Source organism: Delphinus delphis, chromosome 5 (genome assembly GCF_949987515.2).
Source record: "Delphinus delphis chromosome 5, mDelDel1.2, whole genome shotgun sequence".
Taxonomy (NCBI): domain Eukaryota; kingdom Metazoa; phylum Chordata; class Mammalia; order Artiodactyla; family Delphinidae; genus Delphinus; species Delphinus delphis.
The window spans coordinates 42,502,833-42,525,877 of NC_082687.1; positions in this window are offsets into that span (position 1 = coordinate 42,502,833).

Consider the following 23,045-nt stretch of genomic DNA (forward strand, 5'->3'; position numbering starts at 1 on the left):
TCTGTGTTGTTGAGTCATCAGGCTCAAAACTCAATTCCTTCAGGCAGCCTTGTAATCCAGTATGGTATATTTGCCAGAATAGGCAAACTCATAGAGGCAGAAAACAGATTAATGGTTGCCAGGAGCTGGGGAGAGTGACTACTTAATGGATATGGGATTCTGTTTGGGGTAATGCAAAGATTCTGCAAGTAGCTAGTGGTGATGATTGCACATTGGTATGTGTACCTTTATAATGGTTTAAACGGTAAATTTTGTGTTACGTGTACTTTACCATACACACATGCAAGCTAATGCAGTGCTAAATTAATATAGTCTGACTTGTGATTGGCTAGATAACTTTGTGCCAACAATAATTGGAAAGATCTTGCAAATCTGTGTAACATTAATATTTCTTTTTGCCATGCAATTTACTGCAGGAAGAGACACTTTAATGTAGGATGATCAACTTGTCTTGGTTTGCCCAAGTCTATCCTGGCTTTAGGACTTAAAGCTCCATGTCCCACTTAATCTCTCCATCCTGGACAAACCACGATGGTTGGTCACCTGGATTAGTCAAGGTTCTCCTGCTCTCAAGACCTTCAACTAATTGGACAAAGCCCACCCCACTATGGAAAATAATCTGCTCTATTTAAGTTCAACTGATTGTGAAAGTTAATCACATCCACAAATATCTTCACAGCCACATCTAGACCACTGTTTGATGAAATAGGCACCATAGCCTAGCCAAGTGGACACATTAAATTAATCATCACAGTCATGTCACTTTAAATGCCTCTTGAAAAATTTGATGTCTACAATAATACAATCTTGAGGAAACAATGGAAATAAGACATTTCAAAAAGAAATCTCAAAAAAATATGGATATTGACAGTATACTTTGCAGGGCACTAAACGTGAAGTGAGCTATTATTATTTTTTTTATAAAACTGACATAGAATTGTGAATAATACTTCAGAGTGATGAAATAGTTGCATTTTCAGTTAGAGAATTTCCAATTTATCTGAAATTGAATCTAGAAGCACAGAGCAGGTGGAAGAGGGTAGCATGTTATGCTATGGTGCACGTCAACCCAGTGAGATTATTGTTCTTCAAATACAGATACTGCAGTGATGGACCAAAGAGACAGTGGGAGGACACATTGAAAACACACTGGCTGGAGTCAAAGAGTTGAATTCAAATCTTGGTTTATACACAGTACTATATATAAAAAATAGATAACGCACAAGGACCTACTGTAGAGCACAGGGAAATATACTCTATTTTGTAATAACCTATGAGGGAAAAGAATCTGAAAAAGGATATATATATATATATATATATATGTGTGTGTGTATATATATGTATATATGTATACACATACATATCGGAATCATTTTGCTGTACACTTGAAACTAACACAACAATGTAATCAACTATACTTCAATAAGAACAAAACAAAACAAAATAAATCTTGGTTTCTCGACTAATGGCTTAGTGGACTTGAACAGGTTATTAAACCTCCATGAGCCTCAATTTACTCATTTACAAAATTTGTTGTAAGGTTGTTGGAAGGAGTACACAAATACCCTTTTCCCGCTGCAGTGTTTGACTCCATTGACACTCACTATATGGCAGCTACAGAGAGGGTAAGAGAGCGTTTGAATGGTTAACAGTCATTTCATACGCTATGAGCTGTACTAGTCATTTTACAGGCATTATTTGTTTAATCCTCACAATCACCAATTATGTAGTGATTGTTATCGGTCCTCATTTTACCAGTGACATAATCAGGCTTGGAGGGCTTAACCAATATTCCAAGGTCAAACACATAGTAAATGGTAGAACTAGGATTTGAACCCAGCTGCTGAGATTCTAGAACCTTCTAGCCTAATCCTTTTTTTTTTTTAATAATGTTAATAATGCCTTGTAGGGTTACAGTGAGACTTAGAAATAATGAAAGTTTTTTTTTTTTTTAAAGAAGATGTTGGGGGTAGGAGTTTATTAATTAATTAATTAATTTTTGCTGTGTTGGGTCTTCGTTTCTGTGCAAGGGCTTTCTCTAGCTGTGGCAAGCGGGGGCCACTCTTCATCGCGGTGCGCGGGCCTCTCACTATCGCGGCCTCTCTTGTTGCGGAGCACAGGCTCCAGACGCGCAGGCTCAGTAGTTGTGGCTCACGGGCCCAGTTGCTCCGCGGCATGTGGGATACTCCCAGACCAGGGCTTGAACCCGTGTCCCCTGCATTAGCAGGCAGATTCTCAACCACTGCGCCACCGGGGAAGCCCTAGCTTAATCCTTCTTGCACGTTGACTGTTTGAAAAAATTAGTTAAGGTTAAAGTCCCTAGATGAGGCTAAGTTTGAATAATTGTTGAGCCAGTTATTTCCTAGATGGATGTCCTTGGGCAAGTTATTTAAGCTCTCTCTATTTCTCTATTAAATAGGAGTAATAATAATTATGGTCAATCCTTATTATGTGCAGATTCTGTATTTGCAAATTCACTAACTTGCTAAAATTTATTTGTATCCTCAAAATCAATATTTGGCACTTTTGCAGTCATTCATGAACGTGTGCAGTGTGGTAAAAAATGTGAGCTGTCCACCGTGCACATCTCCAGCTGAAGCTGAACAAGGCAACCCTCTGCTGTCTTACTTCAGCTCTCATACTATAAACAGGTGTCCTTTTCACAGTCCAGCTGATGCCATGTTTTTCACATTTTTGTGCTTTTTGTTGGTGATTTTGCCTCAATATGGCCCCAAGCATAGTGCTCTAGTGTGTCTAGTGTTCTTAAGCACAAGGCTGAGATGTGGTTTACGGGAAATAAGATAATGTAATGGATTTAATAAGATAATGTAATGTGCTTGGCACAAAGTAGAAACTCAGCAAATTATAACTAGATTTTTTTTCTCTTTCAAGATGCTGTATCACTTCATTCTAATTTAGAGAATATTTAGTACAAATTTTACTATGCTGTTCTAATATGTCATTTTTAAAAGTTACCTTTAAAAATACACGTTATAACCTATATCTCAAAGAAACAACAGAAAACATTTTTTGAATATTACAGTAGGAGGCAAAAACTGTTGCCTATTAGACCTACTGTGAATCCTCATGCGTGGATGCACAGAACTATGGAATAGAATCAAGTAATTAATGTTTCAAAAGACAAACTCTTATTGCCTTGATTCTCCCAATCATAAGAATAAAACATGGATTAAAAAAAATCAGGAAGCTTCTATAAATGCTCATACAATTGAACAGAATCCTTTACTTGGCAGGATTTTTTTTCTTTACTAAGGTCTTTTCAGTAGAACAAAGAAGAATGAAACACATCAAAAAACCTGTAAGAACTCATGTACTTCGTAAAAATATTGAATGAATAGGTCACTATTTTAAAACATTTTTATCTATCTCTGTTAGATTATATGGAAATGTTAATCTTGTTCAGCTGTTTTTGAGACTTTCATAAAATTTCTTAATTTCTCTCAAACAGGATAATTTCTTTACATCCTATTAACCTCGTCTCAAAAGAATATGTATTATTCTCTGGAAAGAAAACCTTTTAAGTTTAAAATTTACAAGATTGGTTTCAAAATCATTTAAATGTCAACACAATGGGTTTTAGTTTTCTGATTACTAGTCAGTTCTTTCTAGTAGGAAAGTCATCCACAGTGGAAACACGTGGCAAAAGCTTGCTTGACATTTGAGAGAGTTCAGATTTTACTTCCTTTGTGAAGTCTCTCCATAGCCAAGGGGAGCTTTCCAGTCTTCTCTGGAAGCATTCCCAGCATACTGTGTTGTCTTTTGTTTCACTATTAGTACCTTATAATTCCCCCTCTGCCGTCCCCCAGGGTGGTGAACAGTGCCTAGTACAAAGAGGATGTTCAGTAAAAGCTTGTTGAATGAATAAACGAATGAATCAACTTCCCAGTGTTGTGTGTGCGTGTGTGTATGTGCCCGTGTATGTGTGTGTATTTAGCTACAGCGTGTTTGTTGCTTTTCTTATCCAAGGCACATAGCTAGTAAGTAGCAGGGCAGGGTTAGGAAAAAAAAAGTTCTTCCTGATCCAGTGTTCTTTACACTTTATCCTTAATCTTTACACTCTAATTTTAAATTTGGGATCCTTGAGACCTAGTGTGTTCTGACAAGGAGATCTTCTGGTCTGTGAAACGAGGTGAGTTGATAAAGCCACGTCCTTAAGAATAAATAAGAGGTCATTCTCAAATGTGTTTTTCTTCCTCTAGCACTTACCTTTTTTGGTGTAATGAATGATATCTCCACCAACTGTAAAACAAACTTAGCTCTAATGCAGCATATGTTAACATTAAGGATCTTACTGATGAAGTTAAGATAAGAAACCTAGAAATCTAAGAACCACTCTTGACCCCGGTGCCTGGAGAGCTGTGAGCATTTTGACACGTCTTATCACTTACCACCGGTTTGAGGAAAACTTACTGATCTCTTGGTTTTCTATGGTTCTTAGAATGACTTAGCTCATTTATATTAAGAAATTATTCCTTTTCATGTGGAATTTCTCAACCAAAAGCTTCTCATAATTTTGCAATCTTTCCTTCCTCTTTTACCCTCTGTTTCTAATTGTTCTCGAGTTTTGCCAGTTCTTCTGGTAAAGATCTGATCCTTTTAAAAATATTCTCATTGACACCACTCTAGTTTACATTTCTGTGTCCTGAGGACTGTTTATGCAGCAACCTCATTAAACAGTTTTCTGACCTTTCAAATTCTTGATTCTCCTTCCCATCCATCCATTTTTGCATACAAGTAATGCATCATCTTTCTGCAGTACAAATTGATTCTGCCTTTTTTTTTTCTGATAAAAACACATCTATGGTCCCTTTTGTCCATCTGACTAAGGATAAAAGGTCTGGGGAACTTAGGGGAGCTTCATCATCACTCTTACGTTTCTGTGACATGGACATAAAGTTTATGCGCTATGCCCATCTTTGCTCATGGCTCTGTCCCGGGACTCAGCAGGGCATGTGGCATAGAGGAAGCACTCATGCCTAATTTTTGAGTGAACAAATCAATTTTAAAAAACGGTGTTTAAATTCCATTTGACTTGGGTTTAACCTCTAAATGAAATAGGTAGTTCTGTGACATTTCATATTAATGTACATGGACTCACATACAAAAGCACTTTGAGTCTACAGGAGACATAAAGATGTGAATTTAGTTCTAGTTTTGCTTCCCAGCCCACCTGTATGTATTCAAGTTTCCTTAGCATTTTGCCTTTATGTATTAAATTATCCAGAAATAACAATAGTTCTTGGATGAGTGATTGTGTCTAAGACTAGTTGTTATTGTTTTTGTTGTTTTTATTCATATTCCAGTAATGTGGGAAAGTGATGAAACAATGGGAGTTTGATTATTCAGTTTTTCCCTATTTCTTCCAGACCCATTCCTAATAGTCTTCAATTTTCCTCTCCTATCACCATTTCTGGGTAAAAAAGATTAGTGGGAAATCTCTCCAATAAATATTACGGAAGTTCAGCCTTTTCTGCCTCTTCTCTATTTCATCTCTAGTGATATTGCTATTCTGCTCCAGACTTGGGTTCTCTAAGGCTGCTTTATTTCTAAGCCAACTTTTACGCTAAGGAGAGGGGAAATCTGGTCTTCATCTCACCAGGAGCAGATGTGTATCATTTCATATTATTAAGGCAGTATAGATCAGCTTGACCATATTTACTTCTAAATACAGGCGGAGAGTGTTTCAATCCTTAGTAGTTGACCACTCTACCCACTAAACCTTGTGAATCCTTTCTTGGATTGTGACAAAGTCTGGGCTCAGCTGTGACTTTTTTATCAGCTTTCATGGGATGTCCAGACTGGCCTTTTCTACTTCTTCCTGGCACTTTTTCCCCTGCCCCTCCTCCCTTCTTCCCGTCCTCTCTGCCTGTTACTGCTCTTGCCCAACATCTGCCCTTGGCCCAGAGGGCAATTTCCAGCTCTGGGTATTGTCTACTTTTTTTCTTTTTTACAACATCTCCTTCAGGGCAATAAACACACATTTGCATTTCAAGAGCAACTCCTGGCTATGTTTAAAAAGTACCACCCACAAATAATTAATATTTTAACACGAGAAACCCTGATTCCCCTTTCTGGTCTGTCTCCTCTCTGCTTTCAGAAGGGAGAGGGGGTTGGCCTAAACTTCTCACACACTGCTTGCTTTGAGTGCAAGTGAAGCTTAAAATAGTCATGCTTGACTAATTGTGCTTTTCACACTTTGAACTTGTGATGACTGTTCGTCCATTTATGGTTGTAACTGCTCTCACCTTTTTCCTTGGGGACTCACCACACCTTGTTTCCTATAAACCATCCAATGTTTGACTTGCGGAGGGAAAAAATGGAGACTCCCTTCTCTCATTCACACCTTCCGCAGACAATCCCTCTCCATCACGGAGAAAGATGATTGAACACTCTTCAACTTCTTTTGTACAAATGCTCACTTCTCCCTTTCCCACTCTACCCTTAACCTCACTCCCCCCACACCCCAGATAATGTAAAGGTAGATTGAAAGGGACAAAATCTGTGGAAACATACCAGGGACTTTTCACTTTTTTCAAGGAAGTGAAATAAAAATTACTTAATTGTGTAGAGCATTTGTAAATTCCAGAGTGCACTCATTTGAAAATTACAATGACCCTTTGGGGTAGGAAGGATTATTCAATTATAACATTATTACTATATACATTTTCCTAAAGAAGAAACTGAGGTTTAGAGAAGTAGGTTACTTGATCACCATTCTGTCAAAAACCAAACAAATGAAAAAAAAAAAACCAAAAACAAAACCCACAACATATATTAGTCTGCATTTCCTATCCTCTTACAGTCCAAGACCAAACCCATTCATTTATTCATTCATCCAGCTAACATTTCTTGAATTCCTACTATGAGTGAGGCTGTGTCGACTGCAAGACTGGGAGGTGCTTATGTTAGATGATGTGGCTTAAAGTTGTTCTACAGATGTCTTAATAAACCTCTTCCCCCTCCCGCCCCCCTCCGCCGCTTGGTGCTTTGACACTATTTTAGCACTACACAGTTGATTCTCACATATTACGCCATCTATCCTTCCCATAGTGGCCCCATGGGAACTGGTTTTCTGCAAGCTTCAGTTAGAACTTTTGTAATTGTTTATTGTAACATTCACTTCTCAAGAATTAATGGCTTCTTATTTGTTGGACTCAGATTCTCCTGCTCATGTGCTTTTCCAGATTATTACTTCTATTTACATTGTTTTTTTTGGGGAAAAAAATATCATGTATAAATATTTCTTATCCCAAGTTAACAAAGGTGCCATATAGATATTTCATTTGCCAACCTTCTATTAGACATTGAAAATAAGATATATGATTTTTAAAATATGTATCAATGCTTGATAATAGACGAATCAGAAAAGAAAATAGCAAATGAGTATATCTTTGTTGCAATACTTGAAATAACTTGGTCCTGGTGTAACAGGCAGTTCCATTCATTTGAAAATGTATGGAGGCAGGTAATGAGGAAGATGTGCTATTGTCATCCTAAAGTGTTTTTCCTTTAGTGAGCAATTAAAGTAATAACTTATTGGCACTAAAAACTTGAAAAAAAATTTTCTCACATTGTAAAGTTACCTATACAACAATACAGTAGCCATACACTATAAATTAAGGGCAAGGTAGAAAGTGAGACAATTTTCTAGGAATGGGTTAAATTATATCAACAAATCCATAGTACAAATTGCACACCCTTCTTATTGTACAGAGCCATTTTTGAGGTAAGATGGCAATATACTTGTGTTGGTATCATCCAATGGTCAATTAAATTGATTCATAATCAGCCTAGATAAAATACTGAGTTAACTTTTATTGAGAACTTAGTATGTGCTAAGAACTACTCTAAGAACTTTATGTTGATTACCTTACTAAATTATCTTAACCCAATGAAATGCATACTATTATTATTCACTTTGCAGATGAGGGGCCTAAAGCTTCATGGGGTTAAGTTACATTCCCTAGTTCACACAACAAGTGAGTAACAAATAGGGACTGTGCTATGAACCCAGGCAATCTGGTTTCAGAAACATGAACTCTTGAAATTAGCTCATTCAAGTCCAAGTTCTATCAGATACATTTTGAAAGATCACCCTCATAAAGCCCATTGATGATAGAGAAAGTAAAATTCTATTCTGACCATATTTTCCAAACAAAAAATTAGTACACACAGTTTGACAAACAGTAATATACTCTGTATGGCACAGAGGGGCCACTCAGTAATTGCCTGGGGTGAACACGGCAAGATGTTTGAAATCAAGGTTGTCTTGGAAACCCTTGGGAGATTTGGTGTTGTATACATGCTCTTCAAGGGGCCAACCATAGACTTTATGCATAAGGTGAATATGTGATATTCCTCCTCTAGAATAAAAGACTAGTTGATATTCTTTTGCAAGGTCTGTTGGTATCCATCTAGTCATTCACCTAGAATTGAATCATTTAATCTTTTGTTGACTGGTAATATTTAATCCATGGTAATTCATGTATTGATTGAATACTTGACTTACCTGGTAAAGCACGAAGTCTAAAATCTTCTTTGTATTATTTATAATTAACTTTAATCTAGGTTTGATGCAGCATTATAGAATTTTTTCCTGTTCAACTGGGGTAACTATGCTGGGGTTTTTCTTAAAAATGAAATAGTGTACGCAGGTTACTATTTAGCAACCAAACATAAAATCAAAGCAAGGGAAGGGAAAAAGAAAGAGGAGAAGTTCTTTCTCCTTTAACTTGTTTATAAAAATAAAACGAACATTTCAAGAAGCATTGTCCAGTTCCAAACTTTAGGAGGTTACAGCCTTCCTAAATCACTTTGGAAAATTCCAACAACTCTGTCTCTCTATGAGGCAGGGACCCAGCAGCGATATTGATGAGTACAGAGTGGAAATTTCAGGATACTGTGTTAAGTCAGGTCTTTACATGAAAGAGAAGAAACAGTAGAAACAGCTTGTATCTGGCCTGTTATCATTCCTGCAGACCCTCACCTCCTGATGCCATGGAGCTTCAAAAGAATCTTTCAAAAATAAATATAAAAGGTAGGACTTAGTTCAACTGACTTGGAAGACATCTTCAGCATCAGCAGTGATGTGGTAATGGTAGTATTATGAAATAGAAGGTGTAATTAACGAGTTCTTGTGATCCTGAAATAGTGTATTGGTGAAAACATCCAGACACACATAGGAGGGCTGATATAACCATAGGAGAGAAGTGATGTATTATTTACATTACACTGTTTCATCCAGTTGGTTTTATATTCCCAGTGACAATTTGTATGTAGACTTTACATTATGTAATTTTATATTTTTTTAAATTGATTTGTTCAGTCAAAATAATCCCTGAATCGGAATGGGTGCTATGCTTATGGGAAAGATGACAAATGGATATTATAAAGACAACTGAGTTTTTTTCAGATATTCTCCTGTGTATGTGATATATATAATGCTGAGTCACTTGTACTTTTAATTGTTACATTCACAATCTTTTCTTTAAAATGTCACCTGAATGTAGAGGTTTTGCCATCACCAAAGAATAAAAAATAGTAAAAATAAGCATATGAAGTATTCTTAGAAGCAATATATCAGGGTGGATAAGAGAATGAACGGGGGCTCAGCTCCATGTGTTTAAACCCCAGTTCTGCTGCTTAGAGCTGTGTGACCCTCAGAAATTTACCTGACCTCTTTGTGTCTCTGTTTCTGCATCTGTAAAATGAGGACAATCAATGGTACTTCCTTCAGAGGGTTGCTTAATTAATTAAGATTAATTAAGATCACACAGTCAAGTCCTTAGAACACTGTATATATGTGCTAGCTACTTAAATTAACTGCAAATCCATTCCCTGCTGAAGAAATAGTTTGCAAAAGTGCAATCAGGAGAGCGTCCCATTCTAACTGAGGTACCTAAGCTGCTTCTTCAGGAGATAAAAATAAGAACCATAGCCTCGTTAATGTTACTGCACACCAACTGATGGTGTGTATCAATGGAAGATTGGAATTGGTCAGGGGAGACAAGGAGCAAGAATTTATCAGTGCAGACTAGATCTGGCAAAAATAGAGGTTCCCCTCTCAGGTTAGGCCCATTGTAGACCCAGACATAATGATGTTATTCTTGAGTTAATCCAAACCCCTTTGCACCTACCCCATGCTCGCTCACCAGAGCCCTTCTGAGAGGAGTTTAGTTTCTCATGTGCTGGGGACAGAATAGACCCAATCAACCTGAGTATTACCATTTTCTTGGCATCTATATTTCTTTTTATAATTCTTTCTATAATTACATTTTGGGTCATATCAGGTTCTGTAAGTTTTACTTCGAAACGTAATATAGTATTGTGCAGAAGTTCTCAAATTTGAATGGGTAAAACAATCACTTAAAATTTGTTTAAAAAATTAAATGTCTGTCCCCCTTCCCCAGCAACACACACACACACACCCACACACACATGCACGCATGCACGCACACACACTCCAGCCTGGGGTCCAGGAACCTAAACAGACACCCCAAGTGCTTCTGATGCAGATAGTCTTTGGACCACACTTTGTATTGGCATATCAGGGAAAATTAGCTTCATAATTAGGGAGACCAGGGCTTGAAACCAAGCTCTGCCTCCTACAATTTGTATGATTTGGGGCATTTCTCAACATTTCTGAACTTCAGCTTCCTCTTCTTGTATAAGATGGGACTGATGAGGCTCTAGTGAGTACTAAAATACGTATTGTGGGGAAAGTGCCTGATAACTGTGTGGCAGTTATTATTATTTCATCAGTGTGAGACAGGCTCTAGGAGCCTATTCATCTCAAAGAGAAGTGAAGCACCTATTAATATGCTCCAAACCATGAACGCTCGAGACTAGACCATAGAAAATGTCACCCCACCAAGATGCTACCAACTTAGTGTACTTACCTCAAGCATCTAACCCACTGTGGGTGCTAACTGGAAATCAAACTCTTTCCCTCCTGCATAGACAGGAGGCATCCCTTATTGAGATCTTTTACTTATATATCCTTTGTTTCAGAATTTCCAAGATGACCAAGCAAAGTTCCAAAGCACACACTGGTACATCACATTTAGTCTGTTTGGGACAAACATCCCCAAAGTTAAAATACTTTATTTTACTTGTAGAATCCCTGAATCTTATCTATGAAGTTAAAAAAGTAAACTACACCCTAGTGATGCCCTTATTTGTGTTATAGGGATTTGAGGCTGAAAACGACCTGAAAATCATCTGGTCCAGATCCTGTCTAATGTAAAGATGAAGAAACTGAGGCCTGCAGACACTGGGAGCCAGGTCTCAATTCCTGTTTCTTATCCCTTCGGTTCCTCCAGTTTTTAATGGTTCTCTAGGTAGATGTGTCACAGCTACTCAGAGAGCTCTGTTCCATGAGTGTGGCTCAAGAGGGGCAGGTTTCTTGGAGAATAGGCTCTGGTCATTGTAAGAAGGTGGCTGTGTGAGTGACTTTAACAGCTTTGCTTTGCTTCCCAGATGAGAATCTGACGAAGTCCAGGCACTTTGGAGACTGCTGTGTGCTGACAAATGGCTTGACAAATGGGAGACGTGAAGAGGGTGCTGGTGGGTGGGAGAGGGGCTGATTCTTCCCTTGGGAATACTTTAGACCAAAAGCCAAGGGCTACAAAGTGATTTCTGAGTGTGTGGCCTCATTGGATTTAACTGGACGGTTTCTTTTTGTCATGAGTAGTTTTGTATTTCACTTGATATGCAACGTCAACTATCAGAGAATTGGTCCTTTTTCTTATAAAGGCTAAGTTAGAAATTCATTTTGGTGTTAAACAGTGTATCAGGCAGGTTCATTATGGGAATAAAAGGAAGTGTACTTTGTGCGTTCTTTATAGTACTATAATCTTTTTTCTCTGTAAGATATTAAGATCTGAAAGTTATATGCACGAACATTTAGACCTTAACCTTGGTTTGTACATACTGAGAAGGGTCAAAATTCAGCTGCTTATCCCAGAAATTAATTTTTCACTCCAAACTTTCAATGGGAGTGTTTTATATGCCTCTGGGTAAATTTATTTGACCCTCACAACACATTTTTGTTCCCCCATTAACAGATCCTGACTCTGTGACTACTTGTTGTATCCTATTTGGCCAAATGACTTTTGCAGGATGAATTATATGTGGTATACATCGTTGGTAAACAGTGTCATATATAATTTCAGACTTGATAACCAAAGAGCAACAATAAAATAGTGTTAGGGAAAGAAAGAAATGAGGAAGAGGGGAAGGAAGTAAGAAAGAAGGAAAGAAAGGAGTAAAGAAGGAAGGAAGGAGTGACGGGAGGGATGGAGGGAAGAAATGAGAGAGGGATAAAAATACAAACTACAGGGAGAAATTCACTGTGTGACTAAGTTAAGGCCTAAAGGAAAGTAGTGTGTTTCTATGAAAATGAAGGGCTTGTAAAAGTAGAGGGAAGATTATGTGCAAAGGCAAAAGCTCTATTCCTGTTCATCCCTCTCTCTTTCTGAGAATCATCACTATATGCTACCAGATATTTCTCTCCTGTTGAAATATTTCATCGAAGACTTGTCTACTGTGTGACTATTCCCTTGTGTTCTGCTTCCCTACTTCTGGTAGAAGCATCAAGGGACTGAGAAGTGTCTGTGTTCAATGTCCTTAATGCCATCACTTATTGACTCTGTCCAGACAGTCTGCTCTAGCAGGAAAGAATGGAATTTGTAATCTTACATGTCAGACTAAAAGCACATGTCTTCAATATATCTACAAGGTGGTCTTGCACAAGTTATAAAACCTCTCTGACTCTCAGTTTCCTCATCTGCTTAATGGGGATAATAGGCTTTTAGAGAGGTGTGCTGGAGGGGCTTGTACCAGCTCCTAAGAGCCCGGTGTGCATAACTCTTCTAACTCCGTGATCAGAGATGTCATATCAGTAGTTTGAAATTGAAATCGTAGTGGTAGAAATATTTACACTAAATAAATTGGCAAAGACTACAGATCAAGGCCCCTTTTTTATTTCAGAGAGCCTATTGTTAAACATTTATCAGTACATCTCTGCTTATGTATAAAATGAGATAATGAATAGGTTCTCATCAATTGTAGGGAGGCAATATGAATTTCCCTTCACCTGAGCCATCTCTATAGAGCACATGTGTCTGAAAATCTTTGATTTCAACACCTCTAGACAAAACAGAACGATAATAGATTTTTACTTGGAAACTTAATTTCATATTATATTATGTGACTCAGTTCTCTACTCTCTGTTTCTCTCTCTCTTTTAACCCAGCTCAGACAAGATCAGAAATTCAGCCTCTTTTCTCTAATTCTCCTTACCTATGCCTAATACAGTGTCCGTGGAGATCATTATAATATTGCACTTTGGTGACGGTTTTCAGTGTGTGCATAGATAGTTCAACATCACTTTTAACGGACTAAGAGGCACAAGTTTAACATGCTAAGAGTTATAATGGATTTAACACATACTAAAGGAGGAGAAAAGATTTCACTAGGGAGAGGGTATTTGTACTGATGTGCAAAATATGGTAAAATGTCCCTGGGAGAAAGGTGAGAATAAAGGGTAAGATAGGTAAGTGAGAGAAACCTTAGCTGTGTGAGGAAGGGCAGAAACCCAGGATACAGCTGATACAGGTCAGGCTGAGACTACATCTTAAAAGGCAGACAGAGCAGTTTGTACTTCCTTGACTAGATAAGGGAAGGCCGTGGAGTATGAAATAATCAGAATTTTACAAAGATAAATGAAGTAGTGTGAAAGATGAAATGAGGAGAGAAGAGATTAGAGAGTTGTGGAGAGTATCAGTCTCCCCTAGCTTCAGTTTCTTTGCCCATCTAGTGTGAACAGCAATGTTCTCTTGTAGGGGTTATGATGATGATCAAATGAAGCTTCATCTGTAAATGATGGACATGCACCTGGCACAGGATAGGTATCAAGAGGGCCCTTCTCTCTTTCCAAATTCCTCTCCTTATAGTTGACTTTCAATTCCCCAATTTCAACTAGGGGAAATAACAGCATGTTTCAGACAGAACTGGGAGCTGATAACATACAACTGGATGGAAAAGATGCCAGGAATCTGTATAGAAACAGATGGAAATTGTTTTCCTTAAAAAGACTGAAGACAAGAGAAAGATATGTGAGAGGCAGACAGGCTATGGAAAAACCGTTCTAGTGTGTAGTCTCTGACTCGCAGCATTCACGTAATTAGCACGTCTTGACAGGGGGAGAGTGGCCACCCAGCCTCTCCCTTTGAAGGGCCAGAGGTCATTGACAGCTGCTGCTTGGGCCTTTGGGGGGATATGCTGCTTGAGACCAGCTGGGGGAAATAGATCCCCAGGAAGAGTGGTCACTCAGTGATGAGAGCTCTGTTCCTTTTTCTTGTAAACAGTGAACACCCTTGAAGGCCCATCTGCACTTTTCCAATACATTCTGCACCTGGGTTTTTGTTTTCTTTGCTGAAGAACAGTTGCCTGGTATGCATCAGGAGTTCCCATCTGTCTCACAGATAGTCATGGAGCTCTTGACTGTGTGCATTTTATCTGAGAATGAGTGACTCAGTTCATTCTCACTCCAAATCAAAATCTCATCCTGGTTCCAAATCTCAATATTATGAATGTTTCAGTGGCAGAATAGGATTGTAACATAAAATACAGAATTATATACCTACATAAGACTTAGAAATGGTAGACTTCTTGCCTGTCATTTAATGTAAATCTTATTCTTCTTCAGACTTCGACTTCAGAATTTTTGGCAAACTGCAGTGTCTGCAAAAATACTGTTCCTCTGAAAATTCCCAAACACTTTACTTTTGTCATTTGGTGAGGAATACTGAAATTTGTATTTTATAAGTTAAAAAAAGCAGGAAACGAAGGAGAAAAATACTTGCCAATACCATTTTTGAAAGCCGGAGAAACAAAAGGGCAGATAATTTAGAAATCCAGAAGCACCCGACTTCTAATTCAGAGGACTTCACCACTAGGTGGCAGATCCTCTAGATAAGAGTAGGATTCCTATTCCCTCTTCCCGGGTTCTATCGAATTGCGTTCGCTGTGTGAAGTGGAAATCTGGTGGAGTGCCCGCAGCCAAGACACAGTGATTCCAAAGTGCCTTTTTTACAGTGATGTGGTGCCACTGAAAAACAGTTCAGAACAGGTTTTGGCATTTACTGCCCAGTGTGCCTAGATGAGCAAACTAACTCCACAATGATATGGATAACAGAACATTTATGTGTGCTTTTGACAGAATTTTATTTGGTCTGTCTCTGTCCAAGGATCTTTACCCTTAAAATGGGGGATAACGTGTAACTTGCAGTGTTGTCTCAAGAGTGAGATGGAATAACCCTTGAAAAGTTACCTGGCACATACTAGTTCCTCCATAAATATTTGTTCAAAGAGTGACTGAATTAGTCAACAAGAAAATAGAGGTAGATAGTTTTCCTGAAATGCCCTGAATTGAACATGGCCTCGTCCAAAGAAAAGGAAACTTAAAAATTATCTTACAAGAAAATAAAGTAGACAAAATCTTTTTATAAAATACAAATATATATACATATAAATGTAAAATACAAATATATATATAGTTTAAAATACACTCTTCCAAAAATTTCTGCTAAAAGGTGACCTACTGTCTGGCAATGCTATGAGAGAAGAGTGGGTTATCACTCTAGGCCCTGGATGAAGGTCTATTGCAAATTCAAGGACTGTGGTAATTCACTAATAGTGTATCCTTTTTCCTTTGAGCTGCTATTTCTTTGAGGACTCTGTAGTTGCAGATGATAGAAAATAAAGTGTAAACTACTCAGTATTTTTTAGATGTTTAAAAAAATTGTCAACAATAATATAAATCCAGTCTATGTATTTTGAATAATTAAGTAAGTCCATTCTAAGTTTAAGACAGCTTCCAGGATTTACATGGTAAGAAGCTTTCATTCTATTATTTAAAAAGCTATACAAATGGAAAGAGTAGGATATATGATGAAAGTACAGTCTTAAAAAAAAAATTCTCCAAACTCTGTCATGTTAAGATACTTAGACATGTTCAGACACTTAGACACTAACAAAATCCACTAAAAACAAAGTAAACACACACAGTACAGCCCCAGCTATCTCAGTTCTGCCATGTGATTCATTGTGTAGATGGCATAACTGCAGTATAAGTTTTCATGTATTTCAAAACAAAGTCTCCTAAAACATCTCACGAGTGAGTCAAATTATACACATTTTTTGGTTTACTTGTTTCTTGGATGATAAGATTCCCTTTCATTTGACTCTTTATTTCATACACTATTCTCACTACATTTCTCTTTTCAACATCCCTGTAAGTTACGTTCATTATGAAGATGAAGACTCTGAGACTCTGAGAGGCTCTTTCTCCTCAGCCACACAGCTATTACTACTCAGTAAAAACAGGATTCAAATCCAGATCTTCTGACTACAAGTGCAGTGCTCACTCACTTAGCAAGGCCGTAGGCTTCTGTGTGGTTTAGGAAACTGAATTTGGATCTGAATTAAGTGAGTTTTAGCTGTAAAGAGGACTGCTGGTCAAGTCCTGTGTCATTTCCAACTGTAGCAAGAGTAAAGGAACTAATACTAGGCAGGTTGGGACAAGAAAAAAAAGAAAAAGAAAAAGAAAAATATTTATAATAAGGTAAAAGAAACAAAAAAGAAAAATAGAGGAGAAAATGAATGGAGACATGGGGAAGAAAGCCACACATGAGTTTTCAGATCATTTCTTTGGAGTTTGCTCCCTTCCACACCCACAGATCCCGTGACACATTTAGTTACTTCTGCCACGTACTTCTACAGAATACTGTATCTCTCAATTATTACCACATCATATTATATTGCTTGTTTAATCATTTCCTTGTTATTTAGTAAGCCCCATAGAGGCAGGTGATATCTTTCACACCTTTGAAATTGGTATGTGATATGCACTTACTAGATGTACTTTGAATGCATTAATAAATAGGTAGGGGATAGTCTAATACCTTGGGCTGCTTGGATGCCACTACATTTTGCCCACATATATTCTACAGGGAAGGGATCTAGAAGCTGGAATGTTTGCTTGAAAGTGGATCACAAATGGTTGGATCCTTAAGGAGTTGCCGTTTGGACTGACTAATTTGGTATTATTCAAAAAATGTAATGGATATTCAACACTTTAAATACATTGAGAGAACAAGTTCTCCTCTTTTGAATTTTGGATTATTTTCTGAATGAGTGCTGATTACACTCTCTTTCTTTTTGGGTAGAGTTTTCAAATTACATAATTGGACACGATTCATGTTATACTCATATTAGAAAGTGAATTTATTCAATACTACCGAATACCATAATTTGGCAGTGGAAAGTTTATTTCTTTTTCTTCACTAATTTGATTAGGAAGCCCCTGTTTCATTCTCTTATAATAATAATGGCTGTAATGTTTTTTATCTGTGCCCGAGGTCATTTATACCTCAAGAGATTTATGCATCTTTTCTATGTTGTTTCACTTCCTGAGTTTAAGACTATCTCTATTAAGATATTAGGTAATTAAATAATAGGTAAGGGAAAAATGTCTCTCCAGGGACAAAAACAATTTCTTTAAGTTTTATGTTATAATTAATAAGAAATATTTGAACTTTATAGAACCCTAGAAAAATTCTCTCTCCCTGCTATTTAAATCTTACTTAAACTGGAAAATAGGCATGTGTTTTTAGAACACAGAAAATCATAAAATGCAACTCTTCAGCTTACTCTATGTGTTAATTACTTTGACTAAATTGTATAATATGGATCGTGTTATTAACATCAAACTTAAACAAGTAAAGATTTTGTTCTTTGAAGCTTAGAACTCCTTTAAAATTCTGAGTTTCTGAGACACTAATCCTAATCTATCTGGTGAATAGTTCAGAAATGTATTGGTTAAGAAGCCTTGAAATTCTATTAAGTTTAAGATCAAAGAGAGCTGTGTGTATGTGTGAGTGTGTTTATGTGTCCTGTTCTTTGACTATGCATTTTCAGTTGTAAAAATGTCTTTCAATGGGGCATATTCTGACTATGTGTTCTAATACAGAGTCCTCTACATGGAGGCAAGGCAATTGCTCAGGCTGGGGATAGGGTCTGGAATTTCTGAAAGGGAAGCACATTTTATAAATAAGATTATTTGGTTTAGTGTATCTTTTTTTTTTTTTTCTTTTTTTTTTGTGGTACACGGGCCTCTCACTGTTGTGGCCTCTCCCGTTGCGGAGCACAGGCCCCGGACACTCAGGCTCAGCGGCCATGGCTCACGGGTCTAGCCGCTCCGCGGCATGTGGGATCCTCCCCAACCGGGGCACGAACCCGTGTCCCCTGCATTGGCAGGTGGACTCTCAACCACCGTGCCACCAGGGAAGCCCTAGTGTATCTTTTATCGAGAGTTTAAAATCTTTATTTGGTCTAGTGTTGGTTCCTTCCTCCTCCTCCTCTTTCTTTTTTCTTCTTTCTTCTCCTCCTTCACTATCTCCAAGTTCTTAGTAAAGTCTATTTAATGTGTTGGCTTATTGCCAGTCATGCCAATAGCAGGCAAGGGAAGTCATAGATGAGGACTGAGGCCACATAGACAAGAGAGCAGTGGCCCTGGATGATGCTGCGCTCTTGGCAGCCATAATTAACGGCCTTTCTCCCATATGGAGGATGCATTTCCAAGGAGACAAAAGTTAAGGTTACAATGCCTACTGACTTTTTCCCATGTGGAGATTATTTTGTATTGCCAACCTTGAAAAATCTTAGTTTATATTCAGTAAATAAAGATAACAGTCCTGTAATTGGGTACTGAGATAATGGTTGGGGAGTATATAAAGAAGAAGAAAGTGTAGTCCCAAATTTAAAGAATTTGAAATAATAAGAAAAAATATTAATATTTGCATCCTACACTAGATTTTACAAGGCACTTCAACACACATATCTCATAATTTTGCCATCTTTTTCATTTTACAAATGGAGTGGTCACTTGCCTAAAGTCTCTGGTAGCTCAGCCTGGGTGACAGAGGGTGGCACAAAACAGATTTGCTGTTGTTCTGACTTCAAAGCCACGTGTTTTTAAAACTATTACATCATCTGGTGTTTTAATTTTTATCTTTTCCTTTTCCTTAAAAATTACATATTATGAAATATTTATACATACCAATACTAAAACTTCAGAAAATAATAACACACACATATACTACTACTAAGTCAAAGAAGATATTCATTTTTCCCCTTTATTTGTTTCAGCTTTCTCTTTTTCAAAACCTCTCATTTTGAACAATGTAATACATTAAAAAACCAAACAATTAAAAAAAAATATGTTGAAGAGCACTGTTGCAATTCCCATCTATCTCATACCCACCAACTATGGGTAACCACTTCTACTAGGTCCCGTTTTTCTGTCTCTCATTTCTGCTTCAGCAAAGAACATCTACTAACTGCTTAGTGCCAGTGATACACTAGTAAAAAAATACAAACAGCCCTTGGACATTACAGTCTAGAGAGAGAGGCAGACAGTAAAAAATATACACAAATAGTGGAAGTATTACAGATTGCAGTAAGTTACTTAAACAAAATAATAGATACTGAGATGTCAGTGGTTCTTAAAACTGAATGGGCACCAGAGCCATCTTGTTCTTTTAAAACAGAATATGTTAATACATCCGCCTTGTAGAAATAAACTACATACAACAGAAAACTATATAGTAAAAAGCATATATATCCCCCACATGCTTTTCCTCAGAGGTTAAGTTGTAATAATTATATGCATTGCTCAAGTTATTTTATATATTAATTCAAACATATTTATAGGTACATATATAATAAGATGTTAAATATGACTTTTTTATCTCAGAATTTCTGCTGAGGCTCCAAAGCAATAGAGCTATTGCTCCTAGAGCAACAATAGAGGTACCAAGTTCTCCTTACACAGTAAAGCAAGATGCCAGACTGTCTATACAGGATGTATTGAGAAGCCATAAAGCTTGTGTGGCCGCTATTGGCTCATCACAAGGCAATAAAAAAAATTGGGAGAACAACATTTTTAGATAGTCATTTTTCTGCTGTATGGGTTCCTTTCCCCAATGAGGGGCACTTGGGTGATCCTTCCTCTTCACATTAGCCCGCTTGGGAAAGGACACTTCAAGAGAATTGCTTAGAGATCTTGCCTTGTGCTATCTGGGGTTTGGAGGACACAGTGACCTTGACTCATGTTTGCAACGTCAGGGACAAGAGACTCTTGAGGGACAGAGCAGATTGAGGACTGCAAGTACCTATTTTCTGAAGGAGAAGATGCAGGGAGAGGCAAATGTAGGTGAGCGGAAGAGATTCTATTGGGAGTCATCTTAAAAGGGATCTCATCTAAGATGACTGCCTGGAAGGGCCATGTAACCTCAATAAAAGGCTGGACTGTCTGAGTCCAAAGGCTGAAAGAATGACCTAAACAATCAGCCAGAGAAGTAGCCAGAGACCATTTGGAGGTCTCCAGCCTGAAAACTCTGGCCTCAAAAGAAACCCGTAGGAGAAGAGTTATAGTGACTGTGCAGCCACCGCAGTCATGGGGAACCAATGCCAGGTTACAACTGCACCAGCTACCTAAAGCTGTGTTCTTTCTACCCAAACTCCCTTCATTTGAAGGCCCACCTTAGAAAGATCAGAAACAGCAGGTACTGAGTGGCAGAGGAGAATTACGAAAGTAAGAAAGGAGAATAGACAAGATGCTTGTCATGGTTTCCAAGCTAGGTTTCCAAGCCTAAAGCTAGCCATAGTCTTGGGGTTAAGGGAATGGGGTATTATTATATTTTAACTTTTTTACTACTTTACTTTTTAAAAAACTTTTTATTAACATCCGTTTAATGTAACATTTATGCTTAGAGTATAGTGCACAGCCTTAGGGAGGGGGTAGTTTTAAGACAAATTTTATATTATTCTATTTGACTGGTGTTAGTAAAACTATATCCCCTCCCCCCAATCCTGATTTTTAGCATTCACCAATTTTGTGAATGCTAAACGATTGCCAACATCAAGATACCAAAACTTTAACAACTAGCAGGAAAGGTCTCCGAATAGTAGATACATTTTAACCTCAACTGAGTCGGTGCAAACTAGTTGAGATTGTTCTGCAGTAAACAGAGAAGGGAAAAGTTATAGGATAAGTTCTTCCTCATGGGGTCTAGGGTGAGGAATTGGTGTGGGTAAGAGAACAGGCCAACAGAATCAGTTTAACAGGGAGTGTTGAGAAAGAATTACATATCTGTATGAGGGTTCTCCAGAGAAACAGAACCAGCAGGATATCTTTTTATCTATCGATCGATCGATCGATCAATCTATCTATCTGTTAAAAGGAATTGTCTCAAACAATTATGGAGGCTGAGAAGTCCCAAGATCTGCAGTCTGCAAGACGGAGACCCAGCAGAACTGATGGTTTACTTCCAGTCTGAGTCCAGGTGAAAACCTGGAGAGCCAAAGATAAAAGTTTCACTGCAAGTCCAAGTCAGAAGACAAGAGAAGACCCATGTCCCAGCTCAAAATCAGTCAGGCAGAGAGAGAGAGAGAGAGAGAGAGAGAGAGAAAGAGAGAGAGAGAGAGAGAATTCTTTCTTACTCAGCCTTTTTGTTCTATTCAGTCCTTCAATGGATTGGACGATGCCCACCCACATTGGGGAAGGTAATCTGCTTTGGTGAGTCTATTGATTCTAATGTCAATCTCATCCAAAATCACTCTCAGGGTCACACCAGATATAGCGTTTAACCAAATATCTGGGCACTCCATGACTAGTCAAGTTGATACATAAAATTAACCATCACAATATTTTTATTATTGAACTCAGCAGACTTGAGTTTAAATATCTGTGGAACAGGGTGTTAAAGCGACTTCCTAAATGTTGGCTAAGGCTGAAAGTGGAAAACAATAAGAGATAAGTATTTCCCTATTCTAAAGAGAATTACTACATTTACCTCCTCTTTTTGCATGATGAGTGAGCTTGTCTCTTAACTAGCAGGACTCATCTAAAGCATATAGGAAAGAAAATTACAATTTGGAGAAATCAATTTCCTAAAGAAATGTGTCGCAGTAGGAAATATTTTGACTTTTCTCTTCCCAGAGAAGAGAAGAGGGTACTTCTTTTCTCAGCCAAAGGAGAGTCTCTAAGTCAAGAAACACTTAAGAAGACTGTGCAGGCATGCACCAGATATTGACTAGGCTGAAGCACAGCTATGGGCATGGACCAAAGCATCAGGTATGATCTCAGTGCATGTTCTCTAGGGGTCGGGAGTGTATGTAGTTATAGGGATTAGTGGTTACTTCCCACCTGGAGAATTATGAAAGTGGGAAGCTAGCAGGGTGAGGAAAGCAGGCCACAGCTGGGTAAGCTGCCCATTGGTGGAGAAATAGAGCATGCCATTTCCTGAAGATCAGGGACATTTCGGATGGTGGCTAGGTCTGAGCTGTCTTGAAAGGAGCCTCCCCCAGAGTGCTGCCTGCTGGGCTGGGCCATGGCACCCAATTGAAAGGGAATATCTCATGACTTCTAATGACAGTATATGAATGTGCCACTGCCTGAAGATGTTGATTCCTTAGAGCTAGGATGTAGCTTTATTTTTAAAAGACTTTCCCAATTACTGAGTCGAGCTTAAGATCCACTGGATTTTTAGATGATAACCTCTGTGAACATCCCTCCACAACCACCTGCCTAACTATCTTCATTACTGCCTCCTCACAAGTGTAACAAACAATCTAGAAATAGTATACATTCAAACTTTTAAAAAACTGCAAGTATAACATCTAAATGCGAACATACACGTAATTAAAAAATGATGTTTTACTTCCCTTACTGCTCAAACAAATGCATACTCTTTACTTCTAAACAGAATCTTTTTCTTTAGCATATTGCTGTTATGTTGCTGTATACCCAGAAACTGCTAATCGCTACTCAGAGAAGATATAACTATCTTCAGTTCCACCCTATTTTAGAAATTGGCGGGATTAAAACCAATAAAATAGATTAGCTTTCTGATATTTTCTTTTTAACCTTAAGATGATTTTGATCTCATATTTCAGCA